This window comes from Meles meles, chromosome 4 (genome assembly GCF_922984935.1).
Source record: "Meles meles chromosome 4, mMelMel3.1 paternal haplotype, whole genome shotgun sequence".
Taxonomy (NCBI): domain Eukaryota; kingdom Metazoa; phylum Chordata; class Mammalia; order Carnivora; family Mustelidae; genus Meles; species Meles meles.
The window spans coordinates 26497423-26517815 of record NC_060069.1 but is presented as its reverse complement, the minus strand read 5'-3'; positions in this window follow the sequence as shown (position 1 = coordinate 26517815).

Below are 20393 nucleotides of genomic sequence, written 5' to 3'. Positions count from 1 at the left end.
CCCACATTGGGCTCTCTGCTCAGCCTCCTGCCTCCCTGCCTCCTCTCTGCCTGCCTCTCTCTCTGCCTACTCGTGATCTCTGTCAAATAAAAAATTAAAATTAAAATTAAAATTAAAAAACCCCCATCGAGTTAAAAGAAGAAAAGGTAGGAGAGTATCTTTGTGATGCGAGTGGGGTTGAAAAATTTCTGAAGCCAGGACCACACGAACCACAAGTTAAAATCGTGAATAGATCATATTACATTTAGATTAAGAATTTATTTTAAATAGGCAATGGGGATTAAGGAGTGTACTTGTGAAGAGCACGGGGTGTTACCGGAAGTGTTGAATCAGTACATTGTACACCTGATACTAATGTAACTCTGTATGTTAACTACTGGAATTTAAATTAAAACTTAAACAAAAGAATTTATTTTAAGTAAACTACAATAGGCAAGTTGACAATTGGGGCACAGATAGGAAGGTTCTACATCATTAAAAAGTGACACAAATAAAATCTAGATTATAAAGTAAATCCAATAGAAAAATGCACAAAGGCTAACATTGCTCAACTTCATTAGGTAACCAAGAAACACAAAATAAAAATGAAACATTACTTTAGAGCCACAGGGCTGGCAAACATTAGGGTAGAGAGTGAGACAACCAAGGGTGGGTCTCTGGAGAGCAGTATACCAGTACTTAGGGACCTGGCATATATTCCACGACCCATCCAGCCTGCTCCTGGGCAAATAAATATGCCAGAGAAACTTGCTCCCAGTCCATGAATGGACAGATCCACGGGTGTTCCCTTCGGCCTCTGTGTGGGAGTGGGGCCGTTGGAGGCAATCAAGCTTTCATTGATGGAGGAATGGGACACGTACTATGGGACACTTTTCAGTCATTAGGTGCTGTGAGCTAGATATGCACGTGCATCATGGATGGATCTTAAGTCAGAGAGTTGACTGCAAGAAGCAGGGGAAGATCGATGGCATGGTATATGGCTTCTATATATTTTTACAAGTATACCAGCAAGGTCAGGGAAGGAGGAGGTGCTCCTCCTTACTTATCATGTCCATTAAAGTGGGCGCCTTCCCACTTTTCCAGGGAACTGAATGGGAGAAAAGAAAATAGAAGAACAGGGCACCCGGGTGGCTCATTTGGTTGAGTGACTGACTCTTGATTTCAGCTCAGGTCGGGAGACTAAGCCCCGTGTCCACTGAGCATGGAGCCTGTTTAAGATTCTCTCTTCCTCTTTCCCTCTGCCCTGCCTCCCATTTGTACTCTTGCTCTCTCAAAGTAAAAAATTAAATTAAATAAAAAACCAGGAGACTGATGATAGGAGATGCTGTAGATAGTATTGAGGAATGTAATGAACTCAACTTTCTGCACCTGCTTTCTAAAAACAAAATTTTAAAATGCTAGCTGCCTTGTGTGTGTGTGTCTACAGTATGTCCTACGTTATTCTAGGGACACAACACACACCTGAATTAATTGTGTATGTATCTGTTGATCTGCAAGTCTGTGAGGGTCTCAAGAACAGCACCCATACTTCCTTCTTGTTCTCTTGGTACCTGGCCCAGAGCAGGGAATAAATCATTTTCTTGACTAAAACCTCAGAACATTTTTGAAACCAGCTTATACACACCTCAAAAGCCTAGAAACATGGAACCAAAGAATGTGATACCTAGAAACAAGATTTTCTAATTCTACCGCATTATTTTCAAGGCTCAAGATTGAAAAGGAAATACTTGGGTTTATTTATTTATTCATTCATGTGTGTGTGTGAGAGAGAGAGAGAGAGACAGAGACAGTATGAGTGGTGAGGGAGGGGCAGAGGGAGAGGGAGATGCAGACCCCTTTGAGCAGGGACCCTGACATGGGGCTCGATCCCAGCACCCTGAAATCATGACCTGAGCAGAAGGCAGTCGCTTAACTGACTGAGCCACACATGTGCTCCTGCTTGTTTTTGTCCTTATTTTCTATCTCCCCTCACTGGCTCCTTGCCTTCTCTTGGTTCCCAGGGTTCTTGGCTGTCCTCTAAGTCCATTGGCAATGGAATTAATGTGTAATCCTTCCTGGTTGGATAAATGAGAGGGCAGGAGCTTGCTATCACGGCAATAATCCAGCAACATCAGGCCCGTAAATTATGCCGCTCCCTGCTTCAGGTTCTCCTGTGGCTCAGGATAACGTCTCTACCTGACGTTCAAGTCCTTCCAGATCTGCTCAGCCATCCAACCCCTTGCTCTTGGCACTTGAAGGAATAGGATCTTCTTTGGTAAAGGGTACACCCACAGTCACTCCTTTCAGTTTCTAAATTTCAGTAACAAATTATTTTAAACAAAAGAGTTAAAATTAAAACGAAGTAAGGAAGTCATTTGGAAGTGCTTTCTTGTGCCTGCCTGTCTTCTGCCATGGCAGTTTGCAGCAGACACCAGGTCCAGTGTCCCTGGGTCCCCTCCTCCCTGCTCGGCTGTAAGAAACAACTCCTCTCCTCTCACCTTCTGGAACTGTCTGGCAGAGAAGCAACCACATGCCAGTGTGAACTGGTCAGAAAGCACTCTCAGCACAAACCCCTGTGCTGGGAGTTTCAGCTCTGTCCCTCCAGATGCACTGCTTGCCCATCTTCACACTGCTTCACGCCCTGGCAGGCTGACCTCCTGGGAAAGCATCCCCAGACATCCTCACCCTCGGCTTCTGATTGGGTTCGGCCGGAGAAGAGACAGCAGGAGGATTAGCCTGTTACAATGTGAGACCTGTTCTCTTCCAGGTCCTGGAATGATACAACCCTTGGCTAACTCCAGTTCTCTTCTGGGAGGCCATCCCATTTCTTTGTGGCGATTTTCTCTCTCGAGTCTCTGCCCTTTTCAGCAATGCAGGTTTGGTTAAAGGCCAGCCTGGCTCCCTTAAATGTTCTTAGGGAACAGGAGAGGAAAACTCCATGCAAAGTCTACAAAATGGCCCTGTTTCCTCGGCTGGTATCAGATTTGCTAAATAAGCAGGGACCCAGGACAGGGGATTCCCCTTGGCATTCTCCCCTCACAGGGCTACTTGCCTTTCATTTGTATATACATAGGAAGACCACTCAAAGAACTGTTCCTTGAACAAAGAACACACACTCCAAGGTCACTGGTACTTTCTGTTTGGATGTAGGGGAGTCTGGGTATCAATTGCCATTCTCCCCAGCATTCCAGACATCCTGTTGATTGACATTTACCAGTACCTGCCATTCCTCCAGTTTGCCAACTTCTCCCTCATTCTCTTCGCTTCTGTCCTTGCTGGGCTGTACCCTCTTCCCCACCCTCCTTTGGCCAACTTCTGCTTTTCCCAGCAGGGAGGTCTGCCTCCTACAGTTAAGTTAAATCGAAGTTAAATTGAAGTTAAATCCCCTATTATAGCACCTTCTTGAGCTGTGTTGTAATGATCCCTTTGTTGCTTCCACTGAGATGTGAGGAAGTTAATATTAGCTTGGTCTTTCAAAGTTGGCTTGGCCGTTCATCAGGCTGGAATAAAAGACAACCAGAAAAATCAGTTCCAAAGTTAATAAATATTTCTCTCAAGGACGCTATAGCTATAAAGTGCCTAAAAAAAAAAAAATCCTTTCTTGGAGTGAGTACTGCTCCCTTACTCCTGGGGGAACTTTTCTCTAAAATCACAGACTACCAGGGGCGCCTGGGTGGCTCAGTGGATTAAGCCGCTGCCTTCGGCTCAGGTCATGATCTCAGGGTCCTGGGATCGAGCCCCGCATCGGGCTCGCTGCTCAGCAGGGAGCCTGCTTCCTCTTCTCTCTCTGCCTGCCTCTCTGCGTGCTTGTGATCTCTCTCTCTGTCAAAGAAATAAATAAAAATAAATAAATAAAAATAAAATAAAATAAAATCACAGACTACCAGAAACTTACAGGTTTGGAATAGTGTTCCTAAGAACGACACATACACTCAGCAAACACATTGTATACCTTAAAGTCACACAACGTTGTACGTCAATCGTAATAAAAAATGTTAAAAAAGAAACATCCTCTTCTTGCCTGGAGGGGTCAAAGTCATTGACAAAGAGAAACAGCCTCTTTTTACAACCCAGGTGCAGTTTACAACCTAGGCGAGGAGCGTGGGATCAGGACACAACATTACGCAGCTATTGTTAACTTTATTGTTTCCAAGGAAAGGGGTCCCTTGGTCCATTTCACAGTCCAAGACTTATTATGATACCTTGATGCACAGCCTTGCTTTGCTCTGAGTTTGCAAAATCCTGTTTTGTTGACATCCTCCTAAACTCCTTCCTTCCTCCTAATTCTGTAATTCTCTCTTTTCCTTCATTTGGTGGGACACCCTATGGGTCCTCTATTGTGCACTTCCTACAGTATGTCAATGAACCTGACTTCATCACACCGAGGTTTGTTCCTGGTGGTCCGGAGCTGATTAAGTTAAGATAGCAAACAGTTCATCACAGCGCTCAGAGCCAGTGAAGGATGAGTGAGTGAGGGATGCATCCCCCTAGTGAGACCAGTGTGAGGCAGGAAATGTGCCTACGGCCCTATCTACATTGGACAGTTTTGGTGAAGATCCTGGAGTCAGAGCAGTGTCTGAATCCCAGCTTGCCATTTTACGAAAGCATGTGATCAAATTAAATTTCTTACTTGTATGACCTTCTGTTTTCTCCTCTCCAAAGTGATGATGATGTTCTCTTGCGTATAATCACCTCTCTCTTATAAGGTTGTAATTGTCAAAAAAGATCGTCCAAGAATTGGAAATAGACAAAAGAGATGACTGGGTGTCCATTCAGGGGAATGCTGGCCATTGTGTGGGGGAGCTTCTGAGACACCTGATTCCATACGGTTGTGTATTTGACTTGCAGTTGCCGAGGCTTTTTTTTTTCCCCCCAAACAACTCTCTAAGAGCAGAAATTAAGTTGAGAAAACCAGTGGTAACATTTCCTGTTCATAGTAATGCAAGTGATTCCTGTTCATAAAAATGTCAGTAAATTTTGCCTGGTGGAAAATATAAATTTCTATAATTCCATTTCTTATTTGAATGAGTTTTAACATTTCACTGGATTCCGGGGCGCCTGGTGGCTCAGTGGGTTAAACCTCTGCCTTCAGCTCAGGTCATGATCTCAGCGTCGAGTTCTCTGCCTGCCTCTCTGCCTACTTGTGATCTCTCTCTCTGTGTCAAATAAATAAATAAAATCTTAAAATTTTTTTTTACTGGATTCCTATTAATTAATGAGTTGAATAAAACTCTTGACATGTTTATTTCACATTTGTACCTGAGTCATGAATTTACCTAAAAATTACAATTTAGGGGGCACCTGGATGGCTCAATTGGTTAAGCTGGCTGCTCTTGATTTTGGTTCAGGTCTTGATCTCAGGGTGCTGGGATCTACCTAGCCTAGGACTCCGCACTCAGCTGGGAACCTGCTTCAGGATTCTCACTCCGCCCTTCCCTCCATGTGTGTGCTCTCTCTCAAATAAATTCATATATCTTAATATGTGTGTGTGTGTGTGTGTGTGTGTGTGTGTATAGTTTAGCATAATGAAGAGCAGCAATAGATATAAAATGCTTACTCTGTTAGAGACCATTGAGAAGTAGTTATGGTGATTACTTCCTTGGTGGATTGAGGTAGTAGACAGAACATGCTGGAAGATCAGCATAGACCTAGGGGTCAGTCCAAGCCAAGGCTTACAGGCGAGGCCATTGAGAAGGATTCTGGCTGAGTGGATAAGCTTTCCCCTTCATCTTAAGTGTTTCTTGGTTTCAAGCACAGAACCCCACCTGCAATGATGGGCAGGGGCGGGGTGCTTACACCACAAAACACGGGTTCAACAGCCGGGCTTCAGGAAGAGCAGACAGTACAGGGATCTGGAGACATCTTCCTTGCCTAGGGAAGACGCTTTCCCTCCAACTCTCAACTCTGTCGGTTTGTTGGCTTGATTGTCTATGCCTTCACATTGACCTTGTCCCCACAGCCAGGGACATGGCTGCCATAGCTCCCAGGCCTCCCTCCCCAAGCCTTGTTGTACCAGGAGAGAAAGATGTTCTTTTCTCAGTGTAGTTCTGAAGTGTTCTAAGAATGACTCTAAGCGGTCTAGTTTAGAAAGCTGCCCATCTCAGAACATTCCGTTGTGGCCGTGTAAGAAAAATGTATTTGTCATGGGAACCACAGGGGTGGAGCAGGGGAGGGAGCCGATCTGGGAAGAAGGGTGAGATTGCTCATCTGAGAGGTCAGAACGTTCCTTCCTCCTCCTCTCATGACTGGCTTGGAAACTGAAGTGTAACCTACATAGAACTGGTCAGATTGCATTGCAGGGGGTAAGCGGTGGAGGTGAGGGGTAGCAGGAACAATCAGGGTAGGGGCTAATACACGGTGCTGAGAGCAGCACCATGATTTTGCACAGAGTATGTTGTGTAAAGATCTGACCAGTGAGTTAGAGAAGCAATGGGCTCATATAGATATATTAATGATCCTGTATATGCTAGCCAGGGTCCATTAGCCTTCACAGAAGCCCACTAGTGAGGCGGGGCAGCCTTCACTTCCCACTCAGTTTCAGATAAGGACACTGAGACCCAGAGAGGTTATACAGCTCTGAAGTAGCAGAGCCAAACTGGAGGCAATGGAATGGACTTAGGGTTTTATGAACATAGATTAGGATATAACTTGGACATGACTCTGTTCTTAATTATCTTCCTTTCTCTGGAGTACTGACTGGTCTGAGCAGAATAACCATGCCACAATGAAAGTCTATGGAAAAACCGTGGGGCTGAACCTTGCATAAGACCCGGGCAAATGAGTGCTCACTTACTGGGTACAGGAAGAAAGCCTCCAATTGGGCAAACCGGTGTGATTAGGGAAGGGGGAAATGAAGGCTGAAATGCTAACAGGGAGATACTTCTCTTACAGAGGTAGTCCTTAGACCATGAAACTTGGACCTTGAGCAACAGCTGAGGCCAGACCCAGACGCTTGAATGAAAGATTGTTGTCTTAGAAGAGGCCACTCATGAACTTTACCGCGCTGGCCTATGGTGAGGGAATTGAATGACCCTTTTAATGCTCTGTCTTCAGGGCTGATTCTGCAACAGCAGTCAAATTCCTTTGAATCAGCTTTGAAAGTTCCATTATAAACCAGAATGCCCGAGCTCTCATTTCGCCAGGTGGTGGGCAAGTCCTGGAAAGACCGAAGCTATCGGAGTAGTGATTCTGTTCCTTAGACCTGGGCCTTGTTGAGACAACCATATTTTCTGAACCACAAAGCAAGACTTATGAATGACAAGTGATTTTTAAAAAAATTTTTTAAAGATTTTATTTATTTATTTGACAGACAGAGATCACAAGTAGGCAGAGAGGCAGGCAGAGAGAGAGGAGGAAGCAGGCTCCCTGCCAAGCAGAGGGGCTCGATCCCAGGACCCCGAGATCATGACCTTAGCCGAAGGCAGAGGCTTTAACCCACTGAGCCACCCAGGTGCCCCGACAAGTGATTTTTTTCAAAAGTGATTTTGCTGATACCTCTTTTTGAACAAATCTAGGGCAGGAACAGATAATCACGTTTATTGAAAAGAAAGAAAGAAATCTGAGCCACGTCAGCAGCGTTGACACCGGGGAACCTAAACAGGGGGATGGGCTGGCAAGGCAGGGAAGACTGATACCTTTGCCAGCTGCCACACTCCAGGTGGCTGCTACAGCCTCAGTGTGTCTGTCCCTGAAGTTAAAGTAAATCTGACCAGAGAGCAGCGGGGAGACCGTTGATCAAGCCTGTTGTCCTAGAGCAGTGGTAACAGCAGATGGGACTGAGTGAAAACTAAAAATTAGGCCCTCTCTTAGGAGATTATCATCTCACAGCGGCTGATTTCATTTTGAAAACTATGTCCCTTATTTTTCCTCTTTTATGCGTCTTCTTGCATCTTATGTTTTCTTATGAATGCAAATTAACTAGATGGTAAGGATCCGTCTATACTGTGGTGTGAGTGACCCCTCAAAGCCACCAAGTACACTCATTTGGAAAATTAAATGTTTTTATCCAAAATAGCTGGAAAAAGAACAGAGGTAGTTGGAAACTGTCTGCTAATGGTGCAGATCTACTGTAACCGAAGAGGGAAAAAACTCAATATGCATAGAAAACCTGATCGACACGGTATAATAAAGAAAAATCAGGAATAGGAGACTAGGGCCAGATAAGGAGGGAGTGGAACTCCCAATAGGAACTGAAATGATTGGGAGCCGATTAGGGAAAGAACAGCTATAAAACAGGAAATTCACTTACGTGTGGAGCATAGGGAATAACACGGAGGACGTTAGGAGAAGGAAAGGAAAAGTGAATTGGGGGAAATTGGAGGGGGAGATGAAGCATGAGAGACTGTAGACTTGAGAAACAAACTGAGGGCTTTGGAAGGGGGGAGGGATGGGCGAGCCTGGTGGTGGGTACTAGGGAGAGCCCGGATTCCATACAGCACAGGGTGTGGCGCATGAACAATGAATCTTGAAACACTGGAAAAATAAAATTAAATTAAGAAAAACACCCCAGGAAATTCAAATTATTAAAGGACGCTGTTTGGCATTTACCAATCAAAATTCCTGAAAAAAAAAAATCCAATGAAAGGGACAAATAAGGACATTGGAATTTGCTTATAGGTTTTGCAGGTGACAGAATGAAGCAGCTCAGTCATCGTAGTTCCAAATTAATCCATGGTGAAGTCCCTTCCAAAGAGTAAATAAATCCAGTGCTTGCGGGCTCTCTGCTCAGATTCTGTTAACACTCCTCTCTTGCTAGCAAGAAATCAACAGACTCAGCATTCTGCGACATTTTGCAAATAGTTTTCACTTGACAGGGTGTAGCACCAGCAGTGAGATATGCTGATGGGGAGTATAACTTGATGGTGAAGACAGTCCTCCTTTCCTCCTTTTCATTACCTGAGAATTACAACTTTCTTATTGCTACAGTCTGTGGGGAGCCCTTGATTTCTCTCTGCTCTCCCATGCCAGATAACAATGACATGATCGTGGGTTATTTCACGTGGAGTGTTTCTCAACCTCTAAATATGAGCCACTCTCTGCCTCTAAATATAAGCCAACCTATGCTACGACGATCTGAAGGATTTTTTTTAAAAACATATATTTCCATGAGTGTTACAATTGTGTCACGTGGTGAACACTGTCGTCCACCTTTTTCAAAAGAAAACACTGAGGCTGAGTTTGAGTTCTTTATAGATCTTGGATATCAGCCCTTTCTCTGTAGTGCCATTTGCGAATATCTTCTCCCATTCCGTGGGCTGCCTGTTTGTTCTCTTGACTGTTTCCTTTGCTGTGCAGAAGCTTTTGATCCTGATGAAGTCCCAAAAGTTCATTTTTGCTTTTGTTTCCTTTGCCTTTGGGGACATGTCTTGAAAGAAGTTGCTGTGACCGATGTCGAAGAGGTTACCGCCTATGTTCTCCTCTACGATTTTGGCAGATTCCTGCCTCACGTTGAGGTCTTTTATCCATTTCGAGTTTATCCTTGTGTATGGTGTAAGAGAATCGTCGAGTTTCATTGTTTTATACATAGCTGTCCAATTTTCCCAGCACCATTTATTGAAGAGACTGTCTTTTTTCCACTGTATATTTTTTTCCTGCTTTGTTGAAGATTATTTGACCATAGAGTTGAGGGTCCATATCTGGGTTCTCTACTCTGTTCCACTGGTCTGTGTGTCTGTTTTTATGCCAGTACCATGCAGTCTTGGTGATCACAGCTTTGTAGTAAAGCTTGAAATACCCCAGTGTTCATAGCGGCCATGGCCATGGTCGCCAAACTGTGGAAAGAACCAAGATGTCCTTCAACAGATGAATGGATAAAGAAGATATGGTCATATATACAATGGAGTATTATGCCTCCATCAGAGAAAATGAATACCCAAGTTTTGTATCAACATGGACGGGACTGGAGGAGATTATACTGCGTGAAGTAAGTCAAGCAGAGAGAGTCAATTATCATATGGTTTCACTTACTTGTGGAGCATAAGGAATAACACGGAGGACATGGGGAGATGGAGAGGAGAAGTGAGTTGGGGGAAATCGGAGGGGGAGACAAACCATAAGAGACTGGGGACTCTGAGAAGCAAACCGAGGGTTTTGGAGGGGAGAGGGTGTGGTGGGGTTGAGTGAGCCTGGTGGTGGCTATTATGGAGGGCACGTATTGCATGGAGCACTGGGTGTGGTGCATAAACAATGAATCTTGGAACACACACACAAAATAAAGTAAAATAAAATATTTTAAAAAGAGAAGAAAGAAAACACTGAGGCTCCAACAGAGTTGCCTTCATGACAAGGAAGAGGCAAAGCCAAATGCCCACTCAAGCCCACCGGACTCCCAATGCCCACTGTGTCACAGCTTTCCCATCTCCCATCCTCAAATGCTTGTTTGACGAAATTTGTTGTAAGCAGACTATTCGATATAGAGAGCAAAATTGAAAATTCTTCTTCTGTCTGACATCTGCCAATTCACCAACTCTTCTCTGTCTCCTTAAAAATGCATGATGTTCATAAATGCTCATAAGAAGACTATTAGAACTTAAACACTCTTTATTGACATTGTCATAGTCATACTTTTAGGCTCTGCTGTGCACATAAATCGGGCGTGCTTTTATAGCCCGAAATAATTTACCATAATACCTGCTAGTAAATTCAAGCATATGATGATCCTAAATGTGTCTTGTGAGGAAGTAAACCATTCATCTGTAAGAAGAGCCCGGTATGTATAAATAAAGGCAGCCACCTTTGCAGGAAGATGAATCTCCGTGAGCAATTTCCTTTCTTTTTTGTTCTATCCCATTGCGGGTGGGAAGCTCTGTGAAGAGAAGGTTGGAAACCCTTTTAGTTCTCCAAGATTCACTATCCCTTTGCTGGTTGGAATACAGTTTTCCCAAAAATGAGCTTTCTGCTTGTCCAGAGATACAGGTCAAGTTTTTATTTGTTTATTTTAATTTGTTTTGTTTTGTTTTTTTTAATTCCATGCCCTCTGGAGTGGAGAAAGTAGGATCTCTTTGTTTTACTGCTTTTTGGTTTTCTGCTTCAGACACTTTTGTTTTCCTCAGCAGTTTCCAGCCTACAGAAATCGACTTGAATGCTAGGTTTAATCTGGAAAGAGACATCAACATGTGGCAACAGCTTCTTTCTGGAATTCCTCCCTTTCCTTAGACTGAGGACTAAAAAGGTGCATTACAGATTTTCTGTAGAGCGCTCCTGTCTTCCTTTAAACTGTGGGGGAAACCAATTCTTAGACCTATGGATAAAAGCCTTCAGGTCCATTAACCCCCTTCTTTCCTTGGAAATTTAAGTTAAAAAATTTTTCTGATCAGAGCATAGGTTGGCTCATATTTAGAGGCTGAGAAACACTCCAAGTAAAATAACCCACAATCATGTCATTGTTGTCTGGCATAGGAGAGCAGAGAGAAATCAAGTGCTCCCCAGCAGAGTGTAGAAAAAAGAAAGTTACAATTCTCTGTTAAATTTAAATGGTTTTCTTTGCACAGCTGTTTTCCTTTATAGGAACTTTAAGCTGTTCTTTTTCCTTTTTTATGTCTCTGGAATATTTTGCCCAGTTCAGTCATCTGTCATGCCAGTTATTTGGGCTGGGCTGCTGGGGAATTAGAATTGTGTGCACACCACTTAAAACAGCAATTGAAGGGAATATAGTCAAGAACATTCTACCATGAGACTGCGGTCCCAAATCCTCGGCCAGCTCATAGTGTGATCCTGGGGAAATCTCCTCTTCTTTCCAGATTTCGTTTCCCAGTCACGAAATTGGAGATTGGACTCATCCTCTGTTTCTAATCCTCCAGAGAGCGCTTTGTCAGGTGGCGAGTTGGGAAGGAGACATGTTACAGGTGGTCATTTGTAGTGACCTTGCGCTGTATGTTATCCATTGCCTACCTGCCTGTCACTTCATCCTTGGACCGGGATTCTCTATGGTTTTTTTAAAAGTAGCCTCCATCCCCAGCATGGAGCCCTGCTTGGGGCTTGAACTCATAACCCTGAGATCAAGACCTGAGCTGAGATCGAGAGTCAGAAGCTTAAGAGACTGAGCCACCCAGGCACCCCTCTATGGACTTTTTTTTTTTAAACCCGTGGTATTTGATTTCAGGAGCCTCAACATTGCTGCCGAACAAGTGAATGTGTCAACTGTTCCTTCAGCAGTCACACAGCTGGCAGTACACTTCCACTTCGTAAAGAGCTTTCACATTTGGTGTCTCATTCAGCCTCAGATGCTCACTGTACCATAAGCGGGGGGGGAGGGGGGTGTATAGAAAAGACACCTGCAACTTCTGCCCGGAAGTTCTGAGTAATATCACCTGAGGAACCCAAAAATGAGAGCAGGTGATCATAAGCATGCAGGCAGGCACACATCATCCAGCCAGCCATCCAACCAACCATCCATCCGTCCGTCCATCCACCCATCTATCCATCCATCTATCCTTTGTTCCCTGACATAGGGAGCCCATTCCCTAACATAAGACAACACAGGACATTTGACCTCATATACCTTTTTCTTCTTCTTTTAAAATTTTTTGTTTTAAAATTTGACATTTAGTAAAATATATTCTTGGGTGGCTCTGTTGGCTAAGCATCTGCCTTCACTTCAGGTCATGATCCCAGGATCCTGGGATCGCGTCCCGCATCGCTCCCTGCTCAGTGGGGAGTCTGCTTCTCCCTCTACCTCTGTAGCTCATGCTCTTTCACTCTCCCTCTCTCAAATAAATAAATTTAAAAGTCTTTTTAAAAAAATAAAATATATTCTTTTTGGTGGATGGTCTAAGAGTTTTGGCAAGTGCATGGAGTCCTTGTAACCACCACCACCATCAAGACACAGAGCAGCTCTGTTCCCCTACCCTCCTCCAAAAAATTCTCTCCAGCTGTTTCTTCATAGTCAAACCCTTACCTCTTGGCAACTGCTGATGGGTTCTCCGTCCCTACAGTTTTTTGCCTTTCCAGAATGTCATATAAATGGGATCACATAGCGTGTGTTTGAGTATGGCTTTTTTACTTAGCAGAAAGCATCTGAGATTCACCTGTGCTGTCGCACAGATCAGCAGTCTACTCTCTTTTATAGTTGAGCCGTTGTTCATAGTACAAATGTGTCACTGTTTTATTTTGTTTCTAGTTCATTCCCTAGCTGAGGGATATTTGGCTTGTTTCCAGGTTTTGGCCATTATGACTAAAGCTGTTTTAACCATTCACATACAGGTTTACTGTATGAACATAGATTTTATTACCTTTAGATAAATATGGTAAGTGTATGTTTAACTTGAAAAGACATTGCCGAAGAGTTTTCCACATCGGCTGTCCTATTCTGCATTCTCAGGAGCAACGTATAAGAATTCCAGTTACTGGGGCGCCTGGGTGGCTCCGTCGTTGAGCGTCTGCCTTTGGCTCAGGTCATGTCCCAGGGTCCTGGGATGGAGCCCTGCGTCTGGCTCCTGGGATCGAGTCCCGCGTCAGGCTCCCTGCTTGGCAGGAAGCCTGCTTCTCCCTCTCCCACTCCCCTGCTTGTGTTCCTTCTCTCCTGTCTGTCTCTATCTGTCAAATGAATAAATAAAATCTTTTTAAAAAGATGAAAACGAAAAAGAATTCCAGTTATTCCAGTTTGAGTTTTCACTGGTACTTGATATTGTTGATTTTCTTGTGTGCCATGTGTGTGCGTGCGCGTGTGTGGGTGTGCGTGCGCGTGTGTGGGTGTGCGGGCGTATGTGTACGTGTGCGTAGGGTCATGCTAACAGGTGTACTGTATTGATTAGAGTTCTGATTTGCATTTCTGTAGAGACTAACAAGGGTGAGCATCTCTTCACGGTGCTTATTTGCCACCTGTACATCTAATTTGGCGAGGTGATTGCTTAAATCATTTACCATTTAAAAAGTAAGGCAGTTTGTTTTCTTATTTCTGCGTTTCAAGAGTTCTTTACATACTCAGGAGACAAGTCCTTTGTCAGATATATGATTTGCAGATATTTTCCCCATTCTATGGCTGATCTTTTCAGGTACTCTCTTATCATTACCTCCACAGAGCAAAATTTTGACAAAGTCTAATTATTCTATTATTAACAATGGATTGTGCTTTTGATGTAGTATCTAAGAACTATTTCCCTAATCCAACTTCACAAAGATTTCTCTTATGTGTGTGTGTTTTTTTTTCTGAAGCTTTCACAGCTTCATCTTCCACATTTTGATGATCAATTTTGAGTTCATTTTTGTATAAGGTGTGAGGATAGGTCAAGGTTCTTTTTTTCTTTTTTTGCATATGAGGGTACAGTTGTTGTAGGGTCTCCTGTTGAAAACATCACCAGGTGGGCCCAGTGTAACTGCAAGGGTCCTTCTAAGAGGAACAGAGGAAGGTCAGAATCAGAGCAGGAGATGAAATGACAGAAGGAGGTTGGAGTGATGTCATTGCTGGAAGGGACCATGAGCCAAGGAATACAGGTGGCGTCTCGAAGCTGGAAGAGGTAAGGAACTGTTTCTCCCTGAGAGCTGTCAAGGAAAACACAGCCCTGCTGGTAGCTTGATTTTAGCCCTTTGGACCCAAGTTCAGACTTCTGACTGCTAGAACTGCAAGATAACAAATCTGTGTTGTTTTAAGCCACTAAGTTTGTGGTAATCTTTTATAGCAGGAAAAGAAAAAAAATAGAGAAAGCTCCACTGAAATGCCCTTGCACTTCTGTCCAAATCAATTGGCTGTATTTACATGGAACTATTTCTAGACTCTAGTCTGTTTCATTTTTCTACGTGTCTATGCTTTTACCAATACCACACTGATATATATATATATATATATATATTTTTTTTTTTTTTAAAGCTGTCCTGAATTCTTTTTTTTATTTTTTTAATTTTTATTTATTTATTTATTTGACAGAGAGAGATCACAAGTAGACAGGCAGGCAGAGAGAGAGAGAGAGAGAGAGAGAGGGATGCAGGCTCGCTGCTGAGCAGAGAGCCCGATGCGGGACTCGATCCCAGGACCCTGAGATCATGACCCGAGCTGAAGGCAGCGGCTTAACCCACTGAGCCACCCAGGCGCCCCTGTCCTGAATTCTCTTATTTTCCCTGCCTCATATCCTATATTTTCAGGATGTGAAAAGCTGGTGAGTGGTCGTGGGAAAGAAACAAAGAAATAAAAATCACAGAATGACCCATTTCACGGTAGCCATCCTTATTCGTTCTCTAGTGCCGAATAACAAATCATCCCAAACCTAGTGGCCTAAAACAACCCACCTTTATTGGGACGCCTGGGTGACTCAGTCATTTAGGCGTCTGCCTTCAGCTTAGGTCATGATCCCAGGGTTCTGGGATCGAGTCCCGTTTTGGGCTCCCTGCTCTGTGGGGAGTCTGCTTCTTCTTCTGCCTGCCGCTCCCCATGCTTGTACTCTCTCTCTCGTTCTCAGATAAATAAATGAAAAATCTTAACACACACACACACACACACACACACACACACACACACATTTATTACTTCACAGTTTCTGAGGGGCAGGGATCTGGAAGCAGCTTGGCTAGGTGCTTCCAGCGCAGGGTCTGTCAGGGAGCTGGAGACGAGCTGTCTGTCAGGGCTGTGGTCTTTCCCCTGCTTGACCCAGTGATGATCTACTTTCAAGGTCGCTTGTGTGGCTGTTAGCTGACCTCAGAAAATCTCCCTCAGGGTGACTCACACAGTAGCTGGCATGACTTAATTCCTCCTACGTGAGCCTTTCCCTAGGCTGCCTGAGTGTCCCTCTGTCATGGCAGCTGGCCTCCCTCAGAAGGTGTGAAGGAAGGGGAGGGGATCTCACCTAAGACAGAAACCACTATCTTTTTCTAACCTGACCTTGGGTATGATATCACGTCAGTTCAGCCATTTTCTTGTCATTGGAAGTGGGCCACCAGGTCCATTCTATACTCAAGTGGAGAGGAATTTCACTCCAGCTCATTACAGAAGGTGTAGACATACCTTTGAAGCACTGCAGCCCACCCTAGGCCACAAATTATTTATATTCCTCTCATACGCAAAACACACTCATGCAGTCCTCAAGGGTCTCATCCTGCTCCAGCCAGAAGTCCAGAATCTTGTCATCCGAGGGTGGCCCAGGAAGAAGGCTCCTCAAGATCAGCTCCTTGAGTGTAGTTCTTAGGACTCCTGAAACAGAAGAAACAGCTCATCTGCCCCCCCTCCCCCAACACGCAGTGGTGAAACAGGCATAGGGTAATTATTCTAAATATTCCTGTTCAAAAAGGGAGCCAACAGAAGGGAGTAGGCAGGGCGCCTGGGTGGCTCAGTGGGTTAAGCCGCTGCCTTCGGCTCAGGTCATGATCTCAGGGTCCTGGGATCGAGTCCCACATCAGGCTCTCTGCTTAGCGGAGAGCCTGCTTCCCTTCCTCTCTCTCTGCCTGCCTCTCTTGTGATTTCTCTGTCAAATAAATAAACAAAGTCTTAAAAAATAAAAAAAAAAAAAAAGAAGGGAGTAGGCAATTCTAAAACCCCGCTGGGCAAATTGCAGTCCAGTCGCAAGTTCCTTGACTGTGTCTCAAGCCTGGGAATAATTTTCTGTGGTTACTGACACCCTTCTTCGAACCCTTGACTCTGCCCTCCCTTGTCAACCTCCCTTTTCACAAAAGCTAACATAGTTTGCTCCATTTTCCTAACCCAAGTTTATATAAATTTCTCCTACATTTCCTCCAAAAATCTAATAGTTTTACGTCTTACATTTTAGTTTTTTTTTTTTTTTTAAGATTTTATTTTAAGTAAGCTCCATACCTCACATGGGACTCAAACTCACAACCCAAGATCAAGAGTGGCATGCTCCAGCAACTGAACCAGCCAGGTGCCCCTCACATTTTAGTTTTTGATCCATTTTGAGGTAATTTTTATATAAAGTGTGAGGTATAGGTCTTTTCATTTTTGGCATATAAATGTCCAGTTGTTCCAGCACTATTTGTTTGTTTGCTTGTTTTTAGAATTATTTACTTCTCATTAATCTTTTATCTATTTTCTGTTTAAGAGCTGAAATGAGTTCCTGCTTCAGGGAAATTTAGGACATCAAGGGCTCCTCACATTGGGAAAATTTCCCTTTAAGATACTGCAGGGACCCAAAACGCTGCCATATGGACCCCTCCCTGCATGGTGCAGAGATAGCACTGTTTGTTGAAATGTGGTAGAAATAACCCTGATGCCAGTTCCCAGACTAGGCTTCAGGAAGCTTTGTGTGTTTCCTGTCTCTGGAAGTCTCAGTACTGTTAGAACAAGCCCAGCATAGGGTGCCAGCACGTGAGAGACCCTGTGGAGGAGAGAGAGCACAGTTGTCCCAGCCAGGGCCAACCTGGACCATCCAGCCAATGCTCAAACGTGGGAAGACCCCCTCGGGATCGCCATAGTAAAAGTTGACTCAGACTTTTTGGGAGTAATTTTGTAATGTATGAGCCATATTTGTAACATATGTATGCAGTTGGGCCCATTCATTATAATTTCAATCTCTTATTCTAAGGAAATCATTTAATAGGAAAAGTTATGTAAGTGACATTTTTTATAATAGCAAATGTTTGAAACACCCTAGCATTCATCAATAGTGAAATGATTAAAATGGGGGGGAGTACAAATAAACAATGTAATACTCTGTTACAAATATATCATAGGGGCATCTGGGTGGCTCAGTTGGTTAAGCATCCCTCTCTCCATTTCAGCTCAGGTCATGACCTGAGATCAAACCTGTCCTTGGGCTCTGTGCTCAACAGGGAGACCGTTTCTCTCCCTGTCCCTCTGCCTGGCCTCTGCACCCCCCCCCCATTTGTGCTCTCTTTCTCCAATAAATAAGTGAATAATTCTAAAAACAAACAAACAAACAAACAGAAGAATCAAATGATGATATAGTTCTAAAGGAAACTGTTCATTCTATATGCTTCAGTCAACAAAACAAGTTAGTAATCACTATACGCTTTATAGTATGAATTGTTTTTGAATAAGATAATATACAACCATGTTTTTCAATAGAAAATTCTCTGGAAAGATATACATAAATTATGAACGGATTTTCTCTGGGAAGGTGTACCTTTGGGCATGTGAATCTTTAAAAATGAGCATCTGTTTCTATACACACACACACACACACACACACACACACATACACACACACACACCACGTCTTCTCTATCCATTCATCTGTCAATGAACATCTGGGCTCTTTCCATAGTTTGGCTATTGTAGACATTGTTGCTATAAACATTGGTGTACAAGTGCCCCTTCTGATCGCTACATTTGTATCTTTGGGGTAAATCCCTAGAATGCAATTTCTGGGTCATAGGATAGCTCTATTTTCAACTTTTTGAAGAACCTCCATACTGTTTCCCAGAGTGGCTGTACCAGCTTGCATTCCCACCAACAGTGTAGGATGATTCCCTTTTCTCCACCTTCTCGCCAACATCTGTTGTTTCCCGACTTGTTAATTTAATTTAATTTTTTAAAAGATTTTGTTTATTTATTTGACAGGCAGAGATCACAAGCAGGCAGAGAGACAGGCAGAGAGAGGGGAGGAAGCAGGCTCCCCGCCGAGCAGAGATCCGGACGTGAGGCTCGATCCCAGGATCCCGGGATCACCACCCGAGCCGAAGGCAGAGGCCCAACCCACTGAGCCACCCAGGTGCCCCCTGACTTGTTAATTTTAGCCATTCTCACTGGTATGAGGTGGTATCTCATTGTGGTTTTGATTTGTGTTTCCCTGATGCTGAGTGATGCTGAGGATTTTTTCATATGTCTGTTGGTCATCTCAATGTCTTCTTTGTACAAATGTCAGTTCATGTCTTCAGCCCATTTCTTGATTGGATTATTTGTTCTTTGGGTGTTGAGTTTGATAAGTTCTTTACAGATTTTGAATACTAGCCCTTTAACTGATATATCCTCTGCAAATATCTTCTCCCATTCTTTTGTTTGTTCTTTGTTTTTGTTTTTTGGACTGTTTCCTTCACTGTGCAAAAGCTTTTGATCTTGATGAAGTCCTAATAGTTCATTTTTGCCTTTGTTTCCCTTGCATTTGGAGATATGTCTAGCAAGAAGTTGTTGTGGCCAAGGTTGAAGAGGTTGCTGCCTGTGTTCTTCTCTAGGATTTTTAAGGTTCCTTTCTCACATTGAGGTCTTTCATCCATTTTGAATCTATTTTTGTGTATGGTGTAAGGAAATGGTCCAGTTTCATTCTTTTGCATGTGGCTGTCCAATTTTCCCAACACCATTTGTTGAAGAGGCTGTCTTTTTTCCATTGGATATTCTTTCCTGATTTGTTGAAGATTAGTTGACCATAGAGTTGAAGGTCCATTTCTGGGTTCTCTATTCTGTTCCACTGATGTACATGTCCACTTTTGTGCCAATATCATGCTATCTTGATGATCACAGCTTTGTAATAGAGCTCAAAGGCCAGGATTTAGATGCCACCAGTTTTAGTTTTCTTTTTCAACATTCGTTTGGGTATTTGGGGTCTTTTCTGGGTCCATACAAATTTTAGGATTTTTTGTTCCAGCTCTGTGAAAAAAGTCGATGGTATTTTGATAGGGATTGCTTTGAATGTGTAGATTGCTGTAGGTAACATAGACATTTAAACAATATTTTTCTTCCGATTCATGAGCATGGAATATTTTTCCATTTCTTTGTGTCTGTCTCAATTTCTTTCTTTCATAAGTGTTCTGAGTACAGGATCTTTGCTTCTTTGGTTAGTTCCCAGCTATCGTATGGCTTTTGGTGCAATTGTAAATGGAATCGACGCCTTCTTTTCTCTTTCTTCTGTCTCATTGTTAGTGTATAGAAATGCATCTGATTTCTGTGCATTCATTTTACATCCTGCCATTCTGCTAAATTCCTATATGGGTTCTAGCAATTTTGGGGTGGAGTCTTTTGGGTTTTCCACATAAGGTATCATGTCATCTTCGAAGAGTGAGAGTTTGACTCCTTGCTAATTTAGATGCTTTTTATTTCTTTTTGTTGTCTGATTGCAGAGACCAGGACTTCTAGTACTATGTACAACAACAGTGGTGATAATGGACATCCCTGCCGTGTTCCTGACCTTAGGGGAAAAGCTCTCAGTTTTTCCCATTGAGAATGATGTTTGCTGTGGGCTTTTTGTAGATGGCTTTTGTGATATTGAGGTATGTTTCCTCTATCCCTACGCTGTGAAGGGTTTTGACCAAGAAAGAATGCTATACTTTGTCAGTGTCTTTTCTGTATCTACTGAGAGGATCATATGGTTCCTGTCCTTTCTTTTATTTATGTAGTGTAAAACATTGATTGATTTGAGGATGTTGAACCACCCTTGCAGCCCAGGAATAAATCCCACATGGTCGTGGAGAATGATCCTTTTAATGTACTGTTGGATCGTATTGGCTAGTATCTTTTTTTAAAAAAGATTTTATTTATTTATTTGAGAGAGAGAGAGAGAAAGAGAGAGAGGATGAAAAGG